At 39.4% G+C, this 24,830-nt stretch overlaps 1 long non-coding RNA gene across 2 annotated transcripts in view; it reads left to right on the top strand.

Moving 5' to 3' along the window:
• LOC140695665 (uncharacterized) overlaps positions 1-24,830 on the top strand; it is a 202,697-nt gene that overhangs the window by 153,699 nt on the left and 24,168 nt on the right. Inside the window, exons 1-2 of one of the 2 annotated variants that reach the window (XR_012071415.1) lie at positions 20,192-20,259; positions 21,294-21,429. This is a non-coding gene — a long non-coding RNA (uncharacterized lncRNA). Of the gene's footprint in view, positions 1-20,191; positions 20,260-21,293; positions 21,430-24,830 lie in introns of those variants that run through there. The other variant, XR_012071414.1, reaches the window with a different exon arrangement.

The following is a 24,830-nucleotide window of genomic DNA, read 5'->3' as shown; positions in this document are numbered from 1 at the left end:
CTGTGTTCTCTGGATTTGAGTCCTGATTTGTTATTTACTAACTCTATGACTGCAAACAGTCCATTTCACTTCTCTTTCCTCAGTGTCCTCGGCTGTAAGATGGGGGTAATAATAGAACCAACTTTATAGTCCTGTTGTGAGGGTTAAGTGACTTAATTTATATAAAATGCTTTGAATAGTGCTTGGCACTTCATAATGACTGTGTTCTGTTGTTTTGCAAAGGGCAGGGACTCAAATGCTGGAAGTCTCTTTTTGAAGAATTATTTGTATGTATCATGAGGATTGGAAGAAGGAGAGAAAAAGAAATGAGTACTGTCACAGCTTGTGTTTCAGTGGAATAATAGCCATCAGCAGATGGTATTGGAGAAAGAACAAGGATCAAATCAGAGGACATGCTTTTGCAAATTCAGGGACAGATTTTGCCCTTGAGTCGCACGAGTAAAATCACATTTGAAGTTTGGGCCCCTGGGTTCAGTGGGGCTGGGTGGCAGCAGCTCTGTGTGGTCAGGGAGGCCCCAGTAGATCTTAAAGTTACATTGAAGCTTAGGGATTTCCTTCCTGGAGATGAAACTGGCTGGCAGGACCCACTTTGATCCCCTTATGTCTTCTCTTACCCATAGCTCTGCTCTCAGCCGGGTGCTTTTGCCTCTGAGGTTGGCAACTTTCTCCTTTTCTATTCAAGCACACTCCTGTATAAGAAGGGGTGCCCTGCAGACCCAGTTGTATTTTATGTGTCATTTCCAGGGAGTCTGGAGTTGGTGCTAAGATGAAGTTTGGGCATGGAGGAATAAAGCAGGGAGCTGACTCTGTGTGTGTGTGTGCATGAGCGCGCACGGATGTGCACAGACATGCACATAAGGGTGATAGGAGTGGTTGGGAGGACAAGTGGATGAGGTGGTATTTATCTGCACAGAGAACATCCAGGGAAGGGAGTCTCCTCCTGCTCCCCAGTCATTACCACATTTCTCTTTCCTCTGTGTTCATAAACAGAGTTCATGAACAAATCATCTACTGGAAGGTCAGGAAACATTGACTTAGGTCATGGATTTTTATTCCCAATCTTGGTGACCTTTAAAATGGAACACAGATCCCCACTGGGCTGTTTGAAGAATGGATTTAGTCATTATAATTATTTTACCAGATAGGAAGAACCCTCGGACTCTCTCAGTGCCTAAATGCTATTGATGATCTCAAAGTGTTTTCTGCCTGTGGTAGATTATCTGTGGTTACCTTTCCTCTGCCCCTCCAGCTGTCTGCTTCCCTACAGCCTGGGCTGGCAACAGGAATTTGCTAGAAGGGGATCAGGGATACAGGGTGAGTGTGAGTGTATGTGTATGCTCTTTGTAAGGGTGGGATGACTTTCCAGCGCTAGAGAAAGATGATCTTTGAATGACCTTTTAAAATTTGTCTTTTTATCCTTTTCTTTTTGATGAGGAAAGAAATTAATAGTACAATCTCACTACATAAATTTGAGAGGATACAGGAGAAAGGAGAGCTGGAGAGGGCAGGGTTAACTTTCAGTTGTTACTTTGGAACTTGAAAGGGAGGCGAGAGAGAAGGAGAGAGCGAGAGTGAGAGACAGAGGGAGCTCACTTTCTCACACTCCTTTCCAGATGTGAGGTGGGCAGCCCCAGAGCCACTGAGGGTAGGGGCGCCCTGCCTCCCTGGCTGAGCATCTCTGGGCAGACGTGGGGTGTGACTTGCTCTGAGTGTTCTGCGCTGTGGAGGGAGAGTCAAGAATGGAGCTCTGCCCTGACTCCTATGTCAACTGGGCCCCCCAAGGTGACACTTGGCAGCCAGCCAGGGTCATTTGCATTTTCACAGCCCAAGGGCTGCTCACAAGATGTTCTCTGCAGATATTTAAGTTGCTGGATTCCAAGGCATCCCCAGGGTACTCCCGGTCCCTCCTCTTCCATATGGTTACTGCAGCCAACTTCGCATTTCTTAATTTTGAAGAGAACATTGTTGGGACTTTGATGCCTGTGGGAGTTACAGTAATAATATCAGAGCCAGTTTTTTCCTTCCCTCTCTCCCTTCTTCCATCCCTTCTTCTTCCCTTCTTTCAAGCTTTTGAGATATGTCGTTTCCTGGAAGCAAGACAGAGCCCAGTCAGGCTTTGCTATCCTGCCTCCAGATACAGAAGGAGGTGTTCTGGAAGGACAAGCTTTCCATGTTAAGATAATAGAATTGTCAGGGACATCTATGTATTCGTTTTCTATTGCAGCTGTAACAATATATCACAAATGTTGTGCCTTAAAACAACACCTGTTTATTTTCTCACAGTTCTGTAGTCACAAGTCTGGGTAGAGGATTGCTCAGCGGCTTCTCTGCTTAGATTCTCAAAGGTGTTGGCAGAGCTTGGTTCCTTTCTGGAAGTTTTGGGAATGAATCTGTTGCCATGCTCATTCAGGTGGTTGGCTGAATTCAGTTCCTTGTGATTGTTGGAATGAGATTTCCTTGATGGCTGCCAGTGGGGGGCTGGTATTTTGCTCTTAAAAAGCTGCCTGCCCATTTTCCATCTTGTGCTTTGAAGGTTCTGATTTTTTCCTTTTTTGCAGTATCACTCCAGCTTCCAGCTAGAGAAAATCCTCTGCTTTTAAATTAAGGCTTATATGATTGGATTGAATATACCTGGATAATCCAGGATAATCTCCCTATTATAAGGTCATTGATTAATAACCTTCATTCCACTTTCAAAGTCCTTTTTGTAATTAATATAATATATTCACAGGTTCCAGGGATTAGGGCATGAACACCTTGGTGGGGGAATTATTTGGCCTACCATACTCTGTAAATAATTCATTGATTGTCCTGGCTGCGCGAGGGTGAGAAAATGTTGCAACCTTTGCCAAGGGATCTGACCAGAGTTTTCACTAGACGCTGAGCAGGGCTGAATAGAGTGAAGGATCTGTAGCTAGAGCAGGGGTGGAAGTAAGCACTTGCACCCTCCAAAGGGAAGCCGAGTCCTCTTGTGAAGCTCAGAACTTTTGAGCTGGAGAGCCTGGTGGGGATCAGAACCTGCCTTCTCCCTCAGGATGGGGCCATGGAGACCCAGAGAGGTGACATGACTTGGCCAAGGTCATGGCTACATCAGAGACAAAGAATTCTGAAGCAAGTGTTATAAAGCTTGACAGGGCTTGATAGGGGCTTTTCAGAATTTGAACATGTCTCTCAGATCTTTGGCCTTTTTGCATTTAACCTTCAAATACAGGTTGTTCAGACAGACTACACAGCCTTGAAGAGATAAGTGACTGTGGCTTTCTTGGCTCTAGAAAGCTCAAATCAATAACATGATGGCTGAGGCATATGTGAATGTGACTGTGGCCTCTCTGCAGCCTGAGGATACTTGGTCATGATGGCCAGTGAGACACACTCCATCTTATTCTCATAATCTGACAGTTTCTGCTTGGGGATCCTGGGTGCCCTGGTGGCCAGACCCCATTGCCCCTTCTTGGCATAGCCACCAACTCTCAGGCCGATGAGAAGATGTGAGGCTCTCTGTGTGAACTGTTCTAAAATCTTGTGGGGAGGAAACCTGGAGCAGAATTCTTCTCCTGCCTTCTGCTCCTGGAGAGGGGGAGGTGGGCGTCCCACAGGCCAGCAGCTCTATTTCAGATCTGCAGGCGACAAGCAGGATCCCTGGGAAGATGGGCTCATTGTTCGGGGACTTCATTCTCTTGTCTCTTCTGCTCACCCTGGGCTCCTTTTTATCTGAGTCTAGAGACATCCAGCTCCTGGGGGTTTACATAAGGCAGAGCAAAGTGCTCTCAGGCTAAGAATATATCCACCCCCTTCCCTGGGCGATATGCCTGGGAAGTGAGGAAACTGACTCACTGCATCTCTGACTCTCTGCAAAGACAAATATATGAAAAAACTACTGGATTAATGACAGGGAAAAAAATTGGTATTTTTAGCACATGAGGGCAGAGTTAGTTGCTATAAAGCCCTAGAGGATGGAAGCATTTACTTGAAAAAAGAGCTCTTCGCATTGAATGTTTTAGAGGTATTAGCAATGAGAGCTCTCCAGTGTTTAAGTGAGGCACAGAGATGGGGGGGCGGTGGTGGGAGAGGAGTGAAGACTGCAGTGAGGAAGTGCCACGTGATGATCTTATTAACAGCGAACAAACTGGCTGGGGGATTTGTGTTTGAAGCCCAGGCGTGGCTGGTCTCCTCACAAACCCAAAACTCACTTGTTCCCTGGGACGCATCTCTGCTGGTACAAGTGAAATGCTGGGTTTGCAGTCCAGCATCCCTCCTGCCTGGGTAAAAAACTTGGGCTGCAGGTGAACTATGGGTATGTGACAGCCCATGAGAGCACCGCAGAGTCTTCCATGGGGGTCCCCAGCCTCCTATTGCTATTCTCTCCTTGAGAAGAAGCATGTTCTATTCCCCAAAGCTCATTCCAATGTCCCCTGGTAAGCATGGTGTTTTTTGGTTTGGAGATTTCTGTAGGTCAAGCTGCCACTACTGTTCCTTCCAGAAAGATCCCAGGGTTTCCTCTTGTCTGTTAACTGGAGGCACAGTTCTAGAGAACATGGGAGGTGTTAATAAAATGGCCAGTATTTGTTACTGAGAGCTTAGTGTGTGCCAGTCAAGGTCTGCAGTTTGGGTAATTTGTTCCTAGGGAGAAACACTGCTGGTCATATATCCAGTAGCCATTCTTCTCCTCTCTTGCTTGCTGTGGAATCAAACTCCTGCTCTTGAAGATTTATTCTCAAGTAAATACATGATAGTTGGGGATCAATGACTTTGGAGCCAGATTGCCAAAGTGTGAATCTCACCTCCATCACTTACTCACTGTGACCTTATTTAACTTCTGTGTGCCTCATCTGCTTCCTCATCTGTAAAATAGGTATAATAATCATACCTCCCTAACAGGTGGCTTTGAAGAGTAAATGAGTTAATACATGTGAAGTGATTATGACAGTGATTGGCATATAAGAAGTGTTCAATAAATGTTAGTGATTATTGTTTTTATCATTGCTATTATGCCCCAGTTTCTCCTGAAGCTTGAATTTGGACCTACTGCATACACATTACTGGCCAACTGGACCCTAGAGGAAGTCTACTGGGGACTTCTGGGCAATGCACAGGAGGTCTTGGTCATTGTCCATTTCGGCTGCTCGTGGTCAGATCTTTATGTGATGCCTGAAATTGCAGAGGCAGTTCTAGCCCTGGGACAGTCTGGTTTTGTTATTTGGGATAATAAATTCTTATTGTTTAAGCCTTTCACAACACTTTCAGTCAAAAACATCCTAACTGATGTACTAGTAACGGCATAGGGGCCTTCCTAGAATTAATAGCTGTACCTCGTTAGAGTTAGTGCATTTAAGCCATGTATGGGGTTAAATATACATTGATAGTGTTGTTGAGATGGTTCTTTGCTTTAAATTATTAGATTTTCTAACAGTTATACACTCACATGGTAAAAGCATTAAAAATATGAGAAGTCTTGCCATAAAAAAACCTGAGGGGTGGAGTAATAAATTGGGAATTTGGGATTAACAGATACACATTACTATATATAAAATAGATGAACAACAGGAACCTACTGTATAGCACAGGGAACTATATTCAATATCTTGTAATAACCTATAATGGAAAAGAATCTGAAAAAACATACATGCAAATATACATATTACTGAATCATTTTTCTATACACCTGAAACGTTGTAAATCAACTATATTTCAATTAAAAAAAAGAGTACACAGCCAAAAAACTTTTAAATGTTGAAATAAATATTTTTTCTAACAAAAAAAACCCCACCTTCCCACATTGATCATTTATGTTTCTAATTCCTATGCCACAGTGACCAGATAATCACTGTTTTTAGTCTTTTATTTACCCTTCCAGAGATTCTGAAAATAAACATAAATAAAACAAGTATATCATTTTCCTTTTTTGTAATATAGATGTTTGCATGCTATATGCATTGTTCAGTACTTTGCTTTTTTCACTTAAACATATCCCAGCGAGTTTATTATCAATATATAGCGAGCTTTCTTATTTATTTATTTTACTGTTACAGAACACTTCATTGTATTTGTTTAACCAGTTCCTCACTTGTGAGTATCCAGATTCTCTCTAATCTTTCTCTGTTGACTGTAGGGCTGCAATTAATAAGGTGTATATATGCCATTTTGTAGATATGCAAATATACCTGTAGGGTAAACTCCCCAGAGTAGAGTGGCTGGATTCAGGAGCACATACATTTGGCATTTTGATAGCTATTACAAAACTGCCTTCCATCTGGGTTGTGCAAATTTATCCTCCCACCAGCAGCTTATGACAGTGCCTGTTTCTCACAGCCTTGGCAACAGAACATGTTAACAAATTTTGGATTTTGGCCAATTTTACGGTGGGGAAAAAAGGTATCTTAGAGAAGTTTTAATTTGCATGTTTCTTACTATGAGTAAAATTGAGCATTTAAAAATACATTTTGAAATAATTTGCATGTTCTTTGAATTGTCTGTTTATAATATTTGTCCATTTTTTCTAATGAGTTATTGGCCTTTTAAAATTAATTTCTAGAGCTTTTTATATACTAGGAAGATTTTTCTATGTCTGTGATGAGTTATAATTATGTTTCCCAGTTTGTCTTTTTTTTTTTTCTTTTTTTAATGATGGGGTTTACTTTTGCTAGGCCAAGATTAAAAATTTTTATTTTTGTGTAGTTGAATGTATTGATATTTTTTCCATGGTTTCTAGATTTGGGATCATAGTTAAAAAGCTCTCCACACTCTGAGATTATTAAAAAAAATTATCCCATTTATTCATTTACTACATTTATTCATTTATCTTTTATATTTAAAGATTTGATCTATTGGGTACATATCATGGAACACAGAAAGGTACATGAGTACAATATTAACATTTCACATTAGGATACCTAGGTGCTCCACCATTATTCAATAGTTCAGTTTTTCTCACTGATTTGGTGTTTGTGTTCTTTTTCTGGACTTTTCTTCCTAGTCTATTGTTTCATCTACTCATGAGTGAGTATTATGTTGCTTTAATTACTGAGCTTTGGAGAATATTTTTTGTATCTGGTAATCCCCCTTCTTTATCAAAACTTCCTTTGCAAATTTCATTTGCTTATTTTCCAATATGAACTGTAGAATTCCTTTGTCTACTTAAAAAAACCCATATTTTCAGGTTTAATGAGATAATGCTGAATTTAAAATCAACTTAGAAAGATCAGCATACTCTTGATATGAGGAGAAAAATGACACTGAGTCTCATCTTGTCCAAAAATATGATTTGCTTTCCTGTTTGTTTTATACATTCTGCTGTGTCCTCTGGAATTTTTAAAAAATGAATTTTAAAAATTTTGTGTTTTGTACATTTGTTGTTGAATTTATTCCTAAGAAATTTATCTTTCTGATTATTGTAATTCTTGCTAATGTAAATAAAATCTTTTTCTCTATTATGGTCTTCTAGCTTCTAGATTTTGACTTAAAATTTTAAAAAATTAAAATATAGTTGACTTACAATATTATATTAGTTTCAGATGTATGACAATGATTTCACATTTGTGTACATTATGTACATTATGAAATGATCACCACAATAAGTTTAGCAAACTGGTCCCATACAAAATTATTACAATATTATTGACCATATTCTTTATGCTGTATATTACATCTCCATGACGTATTTATATATAACTGAAGATTTGTACCTCTTAATCCCCTTTACCTATTTTGCCCACCTGCCACCTGTTCCTTTCTGGCAACTATCCATCTGTTCTCTGTGTCTTTGAGTCTATTTCATTTTGTTTTGTTTGTTTTGTTTTTTTTTGTTTTTCAGATTCCACATATAAGTGAGATCATGTGGTATTTGTCTCTGTCTTATTTCACATAGAATAATACTTTCTAGGTCCATCCATGTTGCCACAAATGGTAATATTTCTTTTTTTATGGCTGAGTAATGTTCTATTGTGTATATGTACCACATCTTTATACATTCATCTACCAGTGGACAAGATGTTGTTTCTGTATCTTCTTGTTTCCATATCTTGGCTTTGTAAATAATGCTACAATGAACACTGGAGTACATAGATTTTTTCCAATTAGTGTTTTTGTTTTCTTTGATTAAATATCCAGAAGTGGAATTGCTGGATCATATGGCAGTTTTAGTTTTATTTTTTTGAGGAACTTCCATTTGGTTTTCTATAGTAGGTACACCAATTTGCTTTCCTACCAACAGTGCATGATGAGGGTTTCCTTTTCTCCACATCCTTGCCAACACTTGTTATTTGTTGTCTTTTTAAAAAATTTTATTGAAGTATAGTCAGTTATAATGTGTCATTTTCTGGTGTATAGCATAATGTCCTAGTCATGCATGTGTGTGTGTGTGTGTGTATGTGTGTGTGTGTGTGTATACACACATATATTTGTTTTCATATTCTTTTTCATCAAAGGTTATTACAAGATATTGAATATAGTTTCCTGTGCTATACAGGAGATATTTGTTTTTTATCTATTTTTATATAGATATAAATATAGTGGTTAACCTTTGCAAACCTCAAACTCAAATTTATCCTTTCCCACCCCCTTTCTCTCGATAACCATAAAATTATTTACTATGTCTGCAAGTCTGTTTGTGTTTTGTAGATGAGTTCATTAGTGTCCTTTTTTTCTTTTCTTTTTTTTTTTAGATTCCACATTTGAGTGATATTATATGGTATTTTTCTTTCTCTTTTTGGTTTACTTCACTTACAATGATTATCTCCAGGTCCATCCATGTTGCTGCAAATGGCATTATTTTATTCTTTTTATCACTGAGTAGTATTCCATTGTATAAAAATACCACAACTTCTTTATCTTGTCACCTGTCGATGGACACTTAGATTGTTTCCATGTCTTGGCTATTGTGTATAGTGCTGCTTGTTGTCTTTTTGATGATAACCATTCTGACAGGTGTCGGGTGGTATCTCACTGTAGCTTTGATTTACAATTCCCTGATAATTAGTGATGTTGAGCATATTTTCATGTGTCTGTTCACCATCTGTATGCTTTCTATTCATGTCTATTCAGGTCCTCTGCCCATTTTAAAATCAGGTTGTTTGTTTTCTTATGTTGAGTTGTATTAGTTCTTTGTATATGTTGGATATTGGCCCTTATCAGATATATCATTTGCAAATATCTTCTCTGTAGGCTACCTTTTCATTGTATTGATAGTTTCCTTTGCTGTACAAAAACTTTTTAGTTTGATATAGTCTCATTTGCTTATTTTTGCTTTTGTTTCCCTTGCCTGAGGAGATACATCCAAAAAAAAAAAAAATCTAAAACCAATGTCAAATTCTGTACTGTCTGTTTTTTTCTAGGAGTTTTGTATTTAAGTCTTTAATCTATTTTGAGTTTTTTTGTATATGGTGTGAGAAAATAGTCCAGTTTTGATTCTTTTACATGTAGCTGTTGAGTTTTCCCAACACTGTTTATTGAAGAGGCTGTCTTTCCCCCATTGTATATTCTTGCTTCCTTTGTCATAGATTAATTGACCATATGAACATGGGTTTATTTCTGGGCTCTCTATTCTATTCCATTGATCTATGTGTTGTTTTTGTGCCAGTACCATACTGTTTTAATTACTGTAGCTTTGTAGTATGGTTCAAAGTCAGGGAGCATGATGCCTTCAGTTTTGTTGTTCTTTCTCGAGATTGTCTTGGGTATTTGGGGTCTTTTGTGTTTCCATGCAGAAAAGAGCCAACAGTTAGTTCTGTAAAAAGACTGATAAAATTGATAAACCCTTGGCAAGAGCAATCACAAAGAGAGAAGGCATAATGTAGTAATTTCAGGAGTGAAAAAGAGGACAAAACTACAAATATCACCGACATTCAAAAGATAATGATATGATAAACTATTTTATACCAATACATTAGAGAACTTAATTGAAATTCATAAATTTTTAGAAAAAACCCAACATACCGAAAGTGACACAGAAGATATAAAATATCTGAATAGTCCTATGGTCTAGAAGAAATCGAATCCATAAAGAAAAACTTCCCACAAAATAAATTCAAGGCCCATATGGCTTCATCAGAGGTCAAAATTACTGTAAAAGAAAAAAAAACACTGCTCGTAAACAAACTCTTCTAGAGAATAGAAAGAAGAAAAAATTTCCAACACATTTTAAGAGACCAAAAACCTGACAAGTTCTTTACAAAAAATAAAAATTACAAAGTAGTCTCTCTCATGAACAGAAATGCAAAAATCCTAAACAGTGTATTAGCAAATTAAATTCAGTGATATATAAGGATAATATATCATGACTATGATTTATTCTATTAATGTGATATAAATTTTTGCATTCAAAAGTCACTGTAATTCATATCAAACTAACTAAACGAGAAAAGTTGTACAATTATCTCATAGGCATAAAAAACATCTTATGTAATTCAACATCCATTTATAATAACGATAATAGTAACTTCTTAGAAAACTAAGAATCGAAGAAAATATTTTTAGTCAGACAAAAAGTTTGTACAAAAACTCATAGCAAACATCATACTTAAGGTGAAATATTGACTGTTTTCCTTCAGGAATTGGAAATAAGACAAGCGTGCTATGCTATTACCACTCCTATTCAACATTGTTTTGAAGTTCTAAGCAGTGCAATAAGGCAATAAAATTTGTTTGAAATGGTAAATAGATTGGAAGTATCATTATTTATAGATGACATATTTGTTCATATAGAAAATAGAAAGAATCTGCAGATAAGCTGTTGACATTAATAAGTGAATCTAGCAAGATCACTGGCTAAAGGTCATGTAAAAGTAAAATATATTTCTCTGTTTCAGGAACAAAAAGTTAGAAAATAATTTTAAAAATTATGTCATTAATAATAATATCAAATTGTATCAAATACCTAGTAATCTAATAAAAAACTGTGTATAAGACCTTCACAATGAAAACTATACACCATTGTTGAGAGAAATTAATTAAAACCTAAATAAATGGAGGGATGGACTATGTTTATGGACTAAATAACTCAATAAAGTTATCAGTTAGTTGCAAATTGACCTATAAATTCAAGGTAGTCCCATTTAATATCCCAGCAGCTGTTCTGGTAGAAATTGACAGGCTGATTTAAAATTTATATGAAACTGTAAAGGGCCAAGAGTAACCAACACAATCTTGAAGAAGAAAGTAGGAGGGCTTAGCTTTAATGGATATCAAATCTTATTTTAAAGTTGCAGTAATTTAAAAAGTAGTGTATTTGTGCAAAGATAACCCCTCTACCCCTTAAAAAAAAAGGCACATGGAGTAGACTAGAATTCAGAAATAGACCTACATGTGAATAGACAATTGATTTATGACAAAGGTGGGATTCTAGAGCAATAGAAAAAAGATAATGTTAAGAATAAATGGTGTTGGACCAATTAGATATCCATTTGGAAAAAAATAAGTCTTAACCCCTACTTCATAAAAGAAAGAAATTTCAGGCAGACTGTAGTTTGAATGTAAAAAGTAAAACAGTAATCTTCTGGAAGATTACATATGAGAGTATCTCCATGATCTTGGGAAGACAAAGATAAACAGGACACAAAAACACTAATCAGAAAATAAAGATTCATAAGGTGGACTACCTTAACATTAGGATCTTCTGTTCGTCAAAAGACACCATCAAGAGTGGGAAACTCAAGTCACAGAGTGAGAGAAGATATCTGCAGTACATACAGCAAAGGGATCATTTGCAGAAGATGAAAAGATATCTTCAATAAGAAAAAGACAGACAATCCAATAAAAAAAATGGCAAAAGACCTGAAAAGGAACTTTGCAAATGATGATATTCAGTGTCCACTAAACATATGAAAAGCTGCTCAGTCATTTTACTGGTCAGGCATGTTTAAATTGAAAACCACAATGAAATACTCCTATGCACTTGCAGAATGACTAACACTGAAGAAGACTGGCAATACCAAGTATTGTCAAAATGTAGAACCACTGCAACTCTCGTATATTCCTGGTAGGAATGTAGATTGATACAACCATCTTGGAAAAGTCTGGCAACTTCTAATAAAGTTAAACTTACATATACCCTAGTACCTAGGAATTCACTCCTGCATTTACACCCATCAGAAGTTTATACATATGAACCCTGAAAAACATGGACGAGAATGCTCATTGCTGCATTGTTTCTAATAGCCGAAAGCTGGAAACACCCCAAATATCTTTCAGCAGTAGAAAAGTTTCATGTATATATTATGATACGTGCATGCAGTTTAATACAGGAGCAAAATAATCAACTGCAATGATATACCCCAACATGGATGAATCTCACAAACCTACATACTGTACAATTGCATTTACATAAAATTCAAAAAGAGGCAAATCTAAATTATGGTATTAGAATGAACATTTATTGTCTTCCATATGTGAGGTGCCTTGGCTATAAAACTGAAGTTAGATATTAGAATAGTGTTTGCCTTTGGGGAGAAAAGAGGGTAGTGAGTACAGGGGGTCTGGGGAGGCTTCTGGGTTGCTGTTTGTTCTATTATATGTTCTACTTCTTGATCTGAATTGTGGGTCCTAGGACGTCTTTGGAGTAATTTATTGAGCTTATTAATTGTGGACTTTTCGTGTATAAATCAGCAAGTGAACATTTGTTAAGCACCGAATGTCTATTTGTGAGATTGTGTTGGGCACTGTGTTCTCTCTTCCTTTCACCCTTTGTTAGCATCACCCCTATGGAGGGAGCCCATTCTCACTAATTGGCTCCAGTGACAGCACAGAAAATGAGTGCAGCCGGGCTCTGCAAGTCCATTCTGAGAAGGGAAAGTAGGGCCCAATCAGGCTGAGACCAGAGGTTCAGTCACTTTGATTGGCAGAGTCTACTTAAGTATTTCCCAGTCCATGCCAGATTCTGAGCCACACTTACATTTCCAGAGATAATTGAGCTGCTGATGGCCAGGAGGCCTCTGCTCCAAAGCTAGAGTGACTCCCTGATTTAGATATCTGACTCTGCCACCTGTAAGTGGCAGTTTGTAGGGAGTTAGAGGAAGAGCTTGCTTCGACCCTAGTATGCTTGAGTGGGTGAGAGGCAGGGTCAAGTCTGAACTCGTGGAGAATCATGCTCTGGCTCCCCATTAGCTGCATTACTTATTTTCTCAGCTATAAAGCTATAAGGATGGTAATATACATGTTGGTATTTGAGGAGGACTTATTTGCATAATTAATTCATTAATGACATCAGTGTGAGTCTTACCTATATCCAAATGGAAGTTTCAGTTATAAAGTTAAAGAAATAAAAACATTTTGATTTGCAGAGGTGGTGAAATTATAAGCAAATTTTTCTTTTCTTATAATGTTATCATGTTTTTGTTCATGTACCCAATAATAAAACCAAACCAAAGCACTTTCCTCCCAAACAGAATGATCTTTACTGCATATGTATTCAGACAAAAGAAAAAAATACTAAACCTGCATTTTATGCAAATTACGTGGAGACATTTCTTAACTAATTTGAAATTTTAACCAGGGAATTCAGTCAAATTTGAGTGTAACAGTTGCTTATTTTCATTTGTTAGAAACAGAAAAATAACCTTCCATTTTAAAATATGAACTGAATGTAGATTAAATTTTAGAAATCATCATTTTGACAGCTTTAGATGTAAGAAGCTGACATTTACTGATGAAAATATTTCTTCACGTTTATTTAACATATGGCCTCCAGCTATTGGAAGATGTTTGTGTTATAACAAAAGGTGGCTTCTGAGTTGATGAATGAATATTTTAATCCGAGTCTGGTTTAAGCCTGGCCATTCAACATACCAGATGTATTTGATTTATGTCTTTGTGAAGAAATACACTTACACTCAAGAACATCAACACTTTTGTTTATTTCTAATAAACTAATATTTATTGAGCTTCCCTATAGGTAAGGCACTGCATAGCAGAGTCTATATACAGGGAGTTACCAGCTAAGCTAGAGTTGCTTGGAATTAGGAACTCATTTTCTTACAAAAATAATACTATATGCAGTGGTAGGTTCCCAAGATGGTCCACAAAAGAAAATTTAACTTAGTACATAGCTGAGACGTATGTTTTTGCAAATACTAGCCTGATTGCTGGTCTCTAGGAGCTGGAGGCTATTAGTGGAGTTGAGTAGGGGAAGCAGAGAGAAGGAAGACAAAGAAGAGGAGGAGATGAGAAAGCAACGACAAGTGAAGAAGATGGAGGAACAAGAGAACAGGGAAAGAGGAGGTAGAAGAGGAAGGAGAAGCGCAAGAAGAAAGCCAGCAAGGAGGTAAAGAAGGAAAAGATGTCCCATCGTTTCTTTTCCACTTCAGGACTGTGCTCTCTGACATTTCCCTGGCAGCTTCTCCTGTATTTTTGCCCCTCTTCCATTTCCTGGCGCCCTGTCATCCCAGACTTCCCAGTGCTTTCAGGTTGCTCTACGATTCCCAACGGGGCACCACACCCAGGTTCACTCACCCACAGGAGATGCTTTATGCTCCCAAATTGCCGATTTCCTTTCAGTTACTGAAAAATCTTGAATTCACTGTTGATACTCAGGTGTTAAGAGGAAAGTCCTCTGATCAAGCTGTCTATAAGATATGAATGACTAATGATCTTGTATCTGTAAGAGTTGTTTGAATTGTTAAAATAGACACAGAGGAATCTCTAATTGGTAGAACTGTGATCACCATAAAAAGGGAAAGTAGAACATTCTGACCTACTGGAATTAGTGGTTGAGATCTCTGGTCAGGGCAAAGCTCTACAGACAATCTAGTCTTGCATGGGATACTGCTTGGAATCTGCCATGGTAATCTGTTGGCTGGCCTTCCTCTTCAGTTTCTTTTTTCCATTTCTGAATAACAGACTCTTAGAAGCTTCATGGCAGACATGGTCACCTGTAGACATTTATTTTTCTAAGTTGGCTGTTGATGAGTTGGTAATGACCTGTGTATGTGCTCTACATTAAGAGCCCCACGTTGAAGATGAGGGAATTTAGGGATTAAGACCATATCCTTTTTAGCCCAAGGAGTACACGCATATGATTTTTATTGTATAGGCCTGCACTGTCAATATGGCAGCCACTCACCACATGTGACCATTGAGTACTTGAACTGGGGCTAGTGCAACTGAGGAACTGAATTTTTAATTTTACCTACTCTCAATTTAAATTTAAAACCTGATATACAGTTTAGTTATTGGAAAACATTTAAGTATGTTTGGAACAATTTGAGTATATGAATCTACTTTTTGAAGTGTATGTTTATAAATCTAAATATCGATCAAGTATATCCAATGAAAATTTAGTGTTTGGAGGCCAGGCACCCTCTACCCAACTGAGGACAATTCCGAAAGACCATTTCAGCTTCTGGGCCTCCCAGTGGGGTCACTGAAACCTTCCCTGATGCTTTATCAGTTTGTGTGCTCCTCGGGCCCAATCCTGCATCTTTGTCTTCCCTTCCAAAAGTGTTTATCTGAGAGTTGTCGAAAATGAACCCTCTGTCCACCAATACCCACCTCAGATTCTCCTTCCTGGAAACCCAACCACCTATAATATATTTATTTTTAAATAATATAATAAACACCTGGGGCTTCTGGGACCTCAAACATCTGGAGTCTTAAATATCTGCCTTTTCAGTTCAGCCAGTCAGCAAACTCATGAGTGTCCATTACATGAATGACCCTTAACTGAGGGCTGTGAGTAGGCCTGAAGAAAAGCTATGGTCAGGATGTAGCTGGACCAGAGGAACTGTAAGGTCTTTCTCTGAGCTTCTACACATACATTTGTATCTATAAAGGGGAATCTTGCTCCTAATGCTCAGGACTGAGCCCTGAAACTAGAAAGTGATAGAAGTCATTCTCTGGGTGTCTGTGGCTGTGAGAGAGAGTGAAAGATGTTTAGTAAGTATTGGAAACTGAGCATAAACCAAACCGGAGCTCAATGCTTTGGCATCAAACAGAAGTAGGCTGGAGTAGCGGCTTCACTCAGGATCACCCTGAAGGACACCAGGGAAGAGAAATCCTCCTGGTGGGCAGAGTTTTGAACAGCCCATGTTACTGCCCATTTGCATGGAAAGAGCATGACCCGAGGAAAGAACGTGCACTGCTTCCTGGGCTGCACAGAATGATTTGACCCATGGTCAGGGATCCAAAGGGAGTGACACTGGAGGCCAGGAGACCAGGAGGGTTGGAGAAGAGTTATATGCATTGGCTTCTCTGAATGAATGAGTGTGAGACTATTTGAGTTTCATGAGGCTGCTCACCAAAGACTCCTTGCTGCAGGGGATTCTTAATAATCAGTGAAAAGAAGCACTTTCATTCACAAAGGCTGATCTACTGACCTCCACTGTTCAGCGTGCACTTTGGCTGTACAATCCTGGAACTCCAATATGGTGCTCAGAGAGAGGCAGCGGGGCACCGTGTGGAAAGTTGATTGGTTTAGATTGTTTCTGTTATATGGAGGGCAGTAATTTGTCCTCACTGGAATAGATTCTTAAATTTAGATATATTTTTTATTACCTACAGTATGTCTACTACCATTACTACCTGAGGAGAATTAAAGTTCCCATAGCCTTGTTGTGGTTGCAGAAATGAGACTGTAATAGTCACCCAAATATCAGATACATATATATTTAAATTTAAATTATTATTTTTTCCCTTTCTCTCTCCTTATCACACTGTTGTGTGTAGGGTATATTAGCTCCAAAGTTGCACAAATCAATAGGGGATTGTGATAGAGCTAGAGGGAAAATGGACATCACCTAGAAAGTCTTGAATTCTTGCTGAATGCACCAACTTATGGGACTTTGACTTTGTTAAGGGAATGAGGGTGAAGATGGTTGCATATGGTAGTTATAAACATTTTAAAGTATGTTTTGGAATTTTATGGAGATGAAGTATGGAGAGAGGTATATATAAAGATGGGGAAGAGTCAGGGGGTGAGCTGTAGTGGACATTTATTATTTTGGTGTTGACTGCATGGCATCTGAACCTCTTCTGAAGCTTGAAGAGTCCACCTTTGTGTGAGTCTTGGTAGGAGATAGAGTTCCAGTATCCATGCACAAGGCCAGATAGTTTTTCTCTTTGACATCTGACATCTGAAAACTAGGGTACTGGCATGTGCCTAAGCTTAGCCAATCAGATGCTCCCATCTGGGACTTTGAATCTGGAGTGGATGGTGCAAAAATTTATTTCACTGGTGGAGGAAGTATTCAGGGTTTAGTGAGTGACCGTGGTAGTGGTGGTGATCTTTGGAGTCATGTGCAGGACCCAGCAAGAGTGGCAGCTCTGTTGTAATCAGGCTGTTTCTGTGTCATGACCTTGACCCTTTGTTTCTGCCTTTGTTTCTGAGTCTTTCTACAGTTGTTTCTCAGTAGGTAGTTAGCATCCTTCCAGTACATTTCTGTTCTGTATAAGTAACCAGTTGATCATTTTTGTTGTTGTTGTTGCAACCAAGGACCTCTTTTCTTTTCTCTGGAAAAAGAATTTTGCTCTTGTTCTTTTTGTTCCAGAATGTCATAATGATGTAATTTAAAGAAGGACTTTTAAAAATGGACTGTTCTGAACATTGTGAGACCTTTCAACCTAATACTTGTATCCTTCTTCAGCTTTGGGAAATTCCCTTGTTATTTCACCAATGATCTCCATCCTTTCATTTCTTCTCTCTTTCTGGGAAACCTGTTAGCTGGATTGCTCCTATGTACCTCTTCTCTTTTCTCTCACTTTTTGTCTCTTTGTCTTAATATTTTACATTCTGAGATATTTTCAAGGATTTATCTTTCAACTCTTATTAACTTTAACAAAATTTTAGTAGTCATATTCTTATTTCTAAGAATTTTTCTTTTTTTGATGGTCTTTTATATTTTATTTTATGGATGCATTTATATTTTATGGCTGCAACATCTTTTCATCTCTCTCTGAAAATACTAATTAGAGTTTTTTTCTCACTTAAATTTTCTTCTATTCTTTATTTTTCCTCCAAGGTCATTTTCTCTTTTATTCATCTTAGTCTTTCTATTTCACACTGTAGGCTTTTCTCAATAGTCTTGTGGTCTTGACTGTTTAAGAAATGACAGTATAGCAAAGCTGCTCAGGAGCCCTGTGTCGGTGGTGAGTCTTACTGACTGTGGTGAGCTTCAGTGAGTGGGGAGGCAGCTACTTACTCCCTTCTGAAGGTCTCTGCATATCAGAATGAAAGGGTTCACTGCAGTGCACCATAATCCCACACTGGATGCCCTAGTTCTTCCCAGGAAGTCCATTCCCATTTCTTGTAGAGACACAATTTCAGCCTTAATTTTAGGCTTTTTTTGTCCCAGTCTTGTATGTAAATATTTGGATGCCAGATGTTGTGAAAGCAGAGTGTTAGAGGGAAATATCAGGAGTGTTATTCTATATGCAGACTTTCAGTTTGTGACCCTGTTTCTATCCTCATTTCTCACTCTTGCTCTCCATTGTCTTTATCTTCTCTACAACCTCTTCTGCTTGGCTTCTGCTAAACATTCCTCTCCCTGCTTTTCATGTTGCAGAAAGATTTAAAAATCTTTAGTGTCCTGGTGGATCTCTCTTGGATTCTTATAGAGAAAGGAAATAAACAAATCCGTGGACTGAGTGTCACCTTGAACTAGCAGCCCTAGGTCTTTTGGGTTTAAAATGGCTCTTTAATGTGCTCAAAGTTTAGAGCCAGCCATGATGCATGACAATGTCCACTAGTCTGGTTGGATGCCCCATAGTTTATAGTGCATTTCTTATTTGATCCTCACAACTCTGGGATCACTGGAGAGGCTGGAGTAAATGGAACTGAAAAAGTAGTCTGAAAGTCTTCACTGGGTAGGGAACACTTGATCAGAATGGCAAAAAGATACTTCCGCTGGTCAGAAAACTAGTGGAGAGATATTCCAGGCTGGGAGAAGTCTCAGATTCAGGGTTGGAAGTGGAAGCAGGTGAGTAGGGTTATAGGAACAGCAATGTCTGCTTAGTTATGGCTGAGTCTGTGTTGGTAGTAGGGAGATGAGAGTTGAGCTAAGTGAGAAGCCAGAAGCGGAGTTTACAGAATCTGAAAGGTGATATAAGCTATCAGCTCTATGAGAAATTTGAGCAAAAGTCCTGCTAATGAGGGCAAGTTTGAAGCCAGAAAACAACGCCATCAGCAGTGTCACCAGCACACCCAAAGGACAATGATAGACTGCACAGCCCCCTTCTCACATTTCCCGGCTAATGGAAGTGACAGCGGTGTAGATGAATGAAAGCCACGGCTTTCCCATTAGTTTCAACTTCCTTCCCCAAAGGCTGGAACTTGCAAAATGTGCATTTGTCCTCTTTGTCCTTCCCTTCCCAGCCTGCTAGAAGAGACCCATGGGACTGGGGAGGCAAGTCCCCAGAGAGAGAGGAAGAGATGAGGGACACTCTGAAGTTGGCTGGTTGGAGGCCCGGATATTTTGCATGCTGCCTCTCCGGATCTAAGTTTTAGATAAGGTGCAGGCAAGGTCCAGGCATTGGGCCCACCATTTGGACATCCTTGGGCAGTGATGTCCATGCCTTCCCTCCTCGTCCCCTCCAGTACAGATGGGTCACACAGCAATAGTCAGCTAGGCTCCTGGGGAGCGCCCTGAACCTGCTGGTCCACAGCCGTGCTGAGACGTTCTTTCTCATGGATCCCCAAGTCAGGCCTTGTGGGCAGACGTGGGTTTTGCCCTGCTAAGCAGAAAAATTCTATCTGCTCCATAAGGTTTGCACAGTTTCTGTCTTTCTGTTTTTTCTAGTTTTACTGAGACACAGTTGACATATAGCACTGCATAAGTTTAAGGAATACCACAGTTGCTTTTCTTTATCTCTTCTGGCTCCTGCTTTGAGAAAATTTTCTGGAACAGGTGCTTTTTATTCTCCTTGCTGATTCCTGGCAGCAACCAATATCGTTCAAAGCCTGTCTCTTGGAATTTGCTAAGCATATTCATACTAGCCTCACCTCTGGGTGAGTTTGCAGCTTTACCAGTGCTCAATCTCTTGTCTCTGTTTCTGTCTGTTTCCCTCTGTCTCTGTTTCTGTCTCTCTCTCTCTCCACCACACATTTGGTCTACTGTTTCAGACTCTTAACAACCCTCTGGTTTTAGGAGAGCAACCTCAGTCACACTCATCCTGTGCCCAGTAACAGGGCATGATGCTTACTCCCCAGCCAAAAAGCACAAAGAAGTTCAAAAGCCTCCTGTTTCCCTAAATAAAAATACCCCATATTTGCCTTCCTCTGACCACAGGGAGCCGTTTTTACCAGAGGCTCCTCTCCCTTCAGGGAAAGCCCCAAAGCAGGTAAACAATCATTCATTTATGAAAATGAAAGATTCATGAGGGACTCTGCTGGGCTGCCAGCAGAGTTTAGGCAGATTCTGATCTTACTTTAATTTAATTACGCTGTGTTTATTTAATCAGCCCAGAGATATGCATCCTCAGGCAGGAATTTGCTGTCTGCCTCTGAGCTGTGTTTTTATCTGTGGGAGGAAGAAGGCTGTGACCTACCCAGCACTTCTGAAAGGTTTGAGGCCCATGAGGCAGGCTGGCTGGCGTTCTGGGTTCAGACCTGGCGCTGCAGGAATGCTACGTTCAGCAGCTGTGTGTATGTGTGTGTGTGCGCCCACACGTGTGCATTGACATTCAGAGCCCGTACTGTTCAGTGCTCCAAGGAGCTGGTCTGTGGCAGGAGTGTCAGGGAAGGCAGACCTGCCAGCAATCTGCGTTCTCAGCCATCACAGGAGGAAAGCTTTAGACATACAAGGTCACACTCTGGCTTAAGGGCCATGTTGCTCAGAGCATGCTCCACAAATCTCATCTGGGTGCGGGTCAGGCGTGCTGACTCCCAGGCTCCATATAGAGACTTGCTGATCACACTGAAGTTTGGAAACCACTGTGTTCTCAAGTGTCCTTAACCTCAGCAGTATGTACATTTTAAGACTGGAGATGGGGTGGGCAGAGGACAATGATTGAAACCCATTTGGAACGGACCATTATGGAGGGTTTCAGGCACAGTGGGAAGACATTTGGAAACAGAAGCATTTTCTAGAGCCTAAGTCACTCCACTTAGGGGATAGCATCTGTCTTCTCTGTGTAAAGGCAGGACTAAGGACAAATGTAGTGTAGTGTGTCTGAACCAGGATGATTAGAGTGGATGTCTGGGCAGATGGTGTAAATCCCAGTCCAAGTCCAAGGGCCTGAGCACCAATGTCTGAGGACAGGAGAAGGTAGATAGATATTTTGGCTTTAGCAGACAGCAGTTTTGCCTGCTTCTGCCTTTTTGTTCTATTTAGGTCCTCAGTGGATAATAAATGTCTCTCTCTCTCTTTCTCTAGGTATATAAATCAGTACCTACTATTGGTCTGTTTCTCTGAGAACCCTGACAGTGTTGCCAACCCAAACTCCTCCTGGATATGAGATGGACAGTGGCAGTAGAAGGGGTCACACTGGTTTCATCCACTGACCAGGAAGGTGAGTCCTTCTTCTTCTTCCTGCTTTGTTTTGCTGGGTAATTGACATTAATAGAGAGGAGTAGCAGAGGGAGAGCATGCTGGAAACTGCTTTTATTTTTCACAAAAGGCACACTGTCCCACACTTACTCAACACTCATTTTCACTTATATTAGCTCTATCATTCCTCCCCTAAACATTCTGAAACAGGTATAACTAGCCCCATTTTATAGATGAGTACACTGAAATTCAGATTGCCTTGGGGATCAGCCTATGACAGACCTGGACACACTCTACTTCGGTACCTTTTCCTGTAGACCTATGCCACCCAGTGTGATAGTTATCAGCCACATGTGACTGTTAAGCACTTGAAATGTGGTTAGTCTGAACTGAGATGTGCTGTAAGAGCAAAACACAAAGATTTAGCATAAAAACATAAAATATTTTGTTAATTTTTGTACTTTTAATAATTTTTATACATGTTGAAATGATAATATTTTAAACATGTTAATTATATTTTTGAATTATTTGCATCAGTTTCTTTTTACTTTTTAAATCTGATGTGGCTACTATAACATTTGAAATTAGACATAAAGCTTACATTTGTGGTCTGCATTATGTTTCCATTGGACAATGTTGCTCTAGGCTAATGTGTTTTCAGACCCAGAGCCTCAAATCACCCTAGGACCCCTAGGAGGTGAGAGAAAAACCAAACAAATTGCATAGTAGTTAACTCTCTGTTTTCCATGTTTTGATATTTCGTCATGAAAAGGAAGAGCATGAAGGTGGTAACCCAATGAGGGACCAGATGCTCTCTGATAATCCCATGTGAATTTCTCTGACATGTGATCTTGTGTCAAAATGTCTTTCCAAACTTATTTGGGTCTGCAAAGAACTGTGATAAAGTTCAGACCCCAGAGTCAGAAAGTTTCCTCCTCCCAATTAAGGTCAGGTGAGTATATGGAAGACTTGGGGGCTCCCCAGTACTGAGAAGTCTGTTTTAACAGGGGCAGACAAGCTAAAAGAGAGGGCCAGAGAGGAATGGGGAAAGCAAAAACCTGAACAGAAAAAAACGCAGTCAGCCAATGAAAGCTAGTGACTTATTTCTACTTTAGCTTATTCATTCATGTAGCAAGTATTTACTTATTGTCTACTGTGGTCTTATTATCTGCCAGGCACTGTTCCAGGTTCTAGGGATAAATTGATGATCATGGATAAAGGTTTCTGTCTTCTTAGAATTTATTTTCTAGGGGCAGTAGAGAACAATATACAATAAATAAATATGATGCTTTCAGATTCTGTTAGCCAGAGTATAGGTTGGCTGCTATAACAGAAAGACCCAAATGGTTTGAGCAAGAGGGAATTTCATTTCTTTCTCATGTAACAATCTGGTGGTGAGATGTCTAGGACAATTAGCCTCCCTGTGGTGTCAGGGACCCAGGTTCCTTTTGTCTTGCTGATTTGCCATCACTAGATGTGGTCACCCACAAGATTGAAGATGGCTTACCACCTTCTCTGGGTTACATTCAGGCGAGTAGGGATGGGGAGAGAAAGTGAGGACGCTCCCCTTCCTTTTAAGGATGTGACCTAGAGAGTACACACATCACTTAATTCACATCCCATTGGTCAGTACTTAGTCATATGACCATGCCTAATAACAAGGAAGTCTGGGAAGTGTAGTCTTTACACTGAACAACATGTACCCAGCTAAAAAATTTTTTTAATGAAGGAACAAGAGAATAGATATAGAGGGACAACTAACCGTCTCAGCACAATGATAAATTGTATAACTACTGTACTCAAAATGTCAATAGTATGATTGCATTACTGGAAAAACCAGGCTCTGACAATTCTTGGATAAGTCAAACAGAATTTACTTATCTAATGATAAGAGAAGGAAGCCTGCCCTGTTAGGACTCATGGCAGAGAGATCAGCATCATTTTTCAGGACATACAGCAGTGAATGCTTCCAGGACAGAAAATCCTCTAAGAGAATACACTGTAGCAGATATTATATCCAGAAATGGAGGGGTCACATTACATGTTCAGGAAGCCTAATTGATCTCTTCTAGACCCAGGACTTATCCTGCAGAAACAAAATAGGGTACTGGGATGGAAGAAAGTTGGGATGGGAGGTGTCTGGCTCCTTATTAGCAAGTGTGTATAAGGAGGGTGTCTTTAGGGAACTAATATTTGAACGGAGACCCAAAGGGCTGAAAAGAGTTTCTCATGGAATGCATTCCAGCATAGAGAACAGCAGATGCAAGGTCTTGAAATAAGATTAACCTTGATGTATATCAGAAATAAAGTTTTTGAGAGTAGCTGGAATGTCATGAGTGAGGAGAGTGAATACGAAAGAAGGAAAGAAAAGAGAATATGGGGAAAGGGAGGCAGCTTTCAAGTTTAGTACAGGAGGGACAACTTTATCACACAGAGAAAGCATGAGCATCTGTTTCCATCAGGTATTCTCTGGTGGTTGCTACTCTTGGCAACTTTCCATTGACTTGCCCTAAACTAGAACTGAGAAAAAGAACTTGACATCAGCTCTTCCCAAGCTCATAGTCCTATCCTTCCCTTCCATTCATTTTCCTTGTCTGTTTACTCAGGATAAAAATTCTACCCTGCCTCCCCCTCCTCACAGTGTTGTCATGAGGATCAGATGAAAGAGGAGGTGTGGAGGTGGCTGTGGTGTGAAATGCTGAGTTCTGGGAGAGACACAGTGTCCCACATCCAGTAAGGACTTGGATCATTATCTGTATTGTTAGGGTAGCAGTCAGTTGTTTTGTCAATTTCTAGGCCTTAACTATAGATATCAGTTTTGATTTTGAAAAAAATCTTTCTTTTCCCAACATACTAATTAATTATGGGTTTGCTTTTTCTTGAAAAAAGCAGGTGCTTAGATATTTTGGGGGAGATTCCCGTTTTTCAAAGATCTTTGTGGCTTGGTGTGGAGTGGTATGAGGTATATACCCAATGGAACATTGAGACTGTTGGTTTGGTGAGAACTCTGCTTTGCATCCCTTTAGAATGGACATGTGGATATCACTTTAAAATAAAAAGTGCATTTTCTGAATATCTTTTCATGCCAACCCAGGCATACCCCATTTAACTAACTGTGGCTCATTATTAAACTCTGTTTTGTTTCATTATGTTTTCCCCACATAGCTTTTAAATCTTTGCTTAGCACAGGGCTTTGGAACCATTTTGCAAGGTTACTCTTTCCATTCCTGTGGGATGAGGAGCTGAGAGACAGTTGAAAGACAGACAACTTATTTAACTATAATTCCACCTAAGTTTTAATAATCCAACTGTTTATTTATATCCACCCAGCCACCCACCCACCTTCCCACTCATCCTTCCATTGAGCATCTTTTGTATACCAAGTTTCATGGCAATGTAAGGGACTGCAAGTACAAAGATGGA

Source organism: Vicugna pacos, chromosome 3 (genome assembly GCF_048564905.1).
Source record: "Vicugna pacos chromosome 3, VicPac4, whole genome shotgun sequence".
Lineage (NCBI taxonomy): Eukaryota > Metazoa > Chordata > Mammalia > Artiodactyla > Camelidae > Vicugna > Vicugna pacos.
Note: the sequence above shows the minus strand (reverse complement) of the source record. Positions and strands in the feature narration are given on the sequence as shown.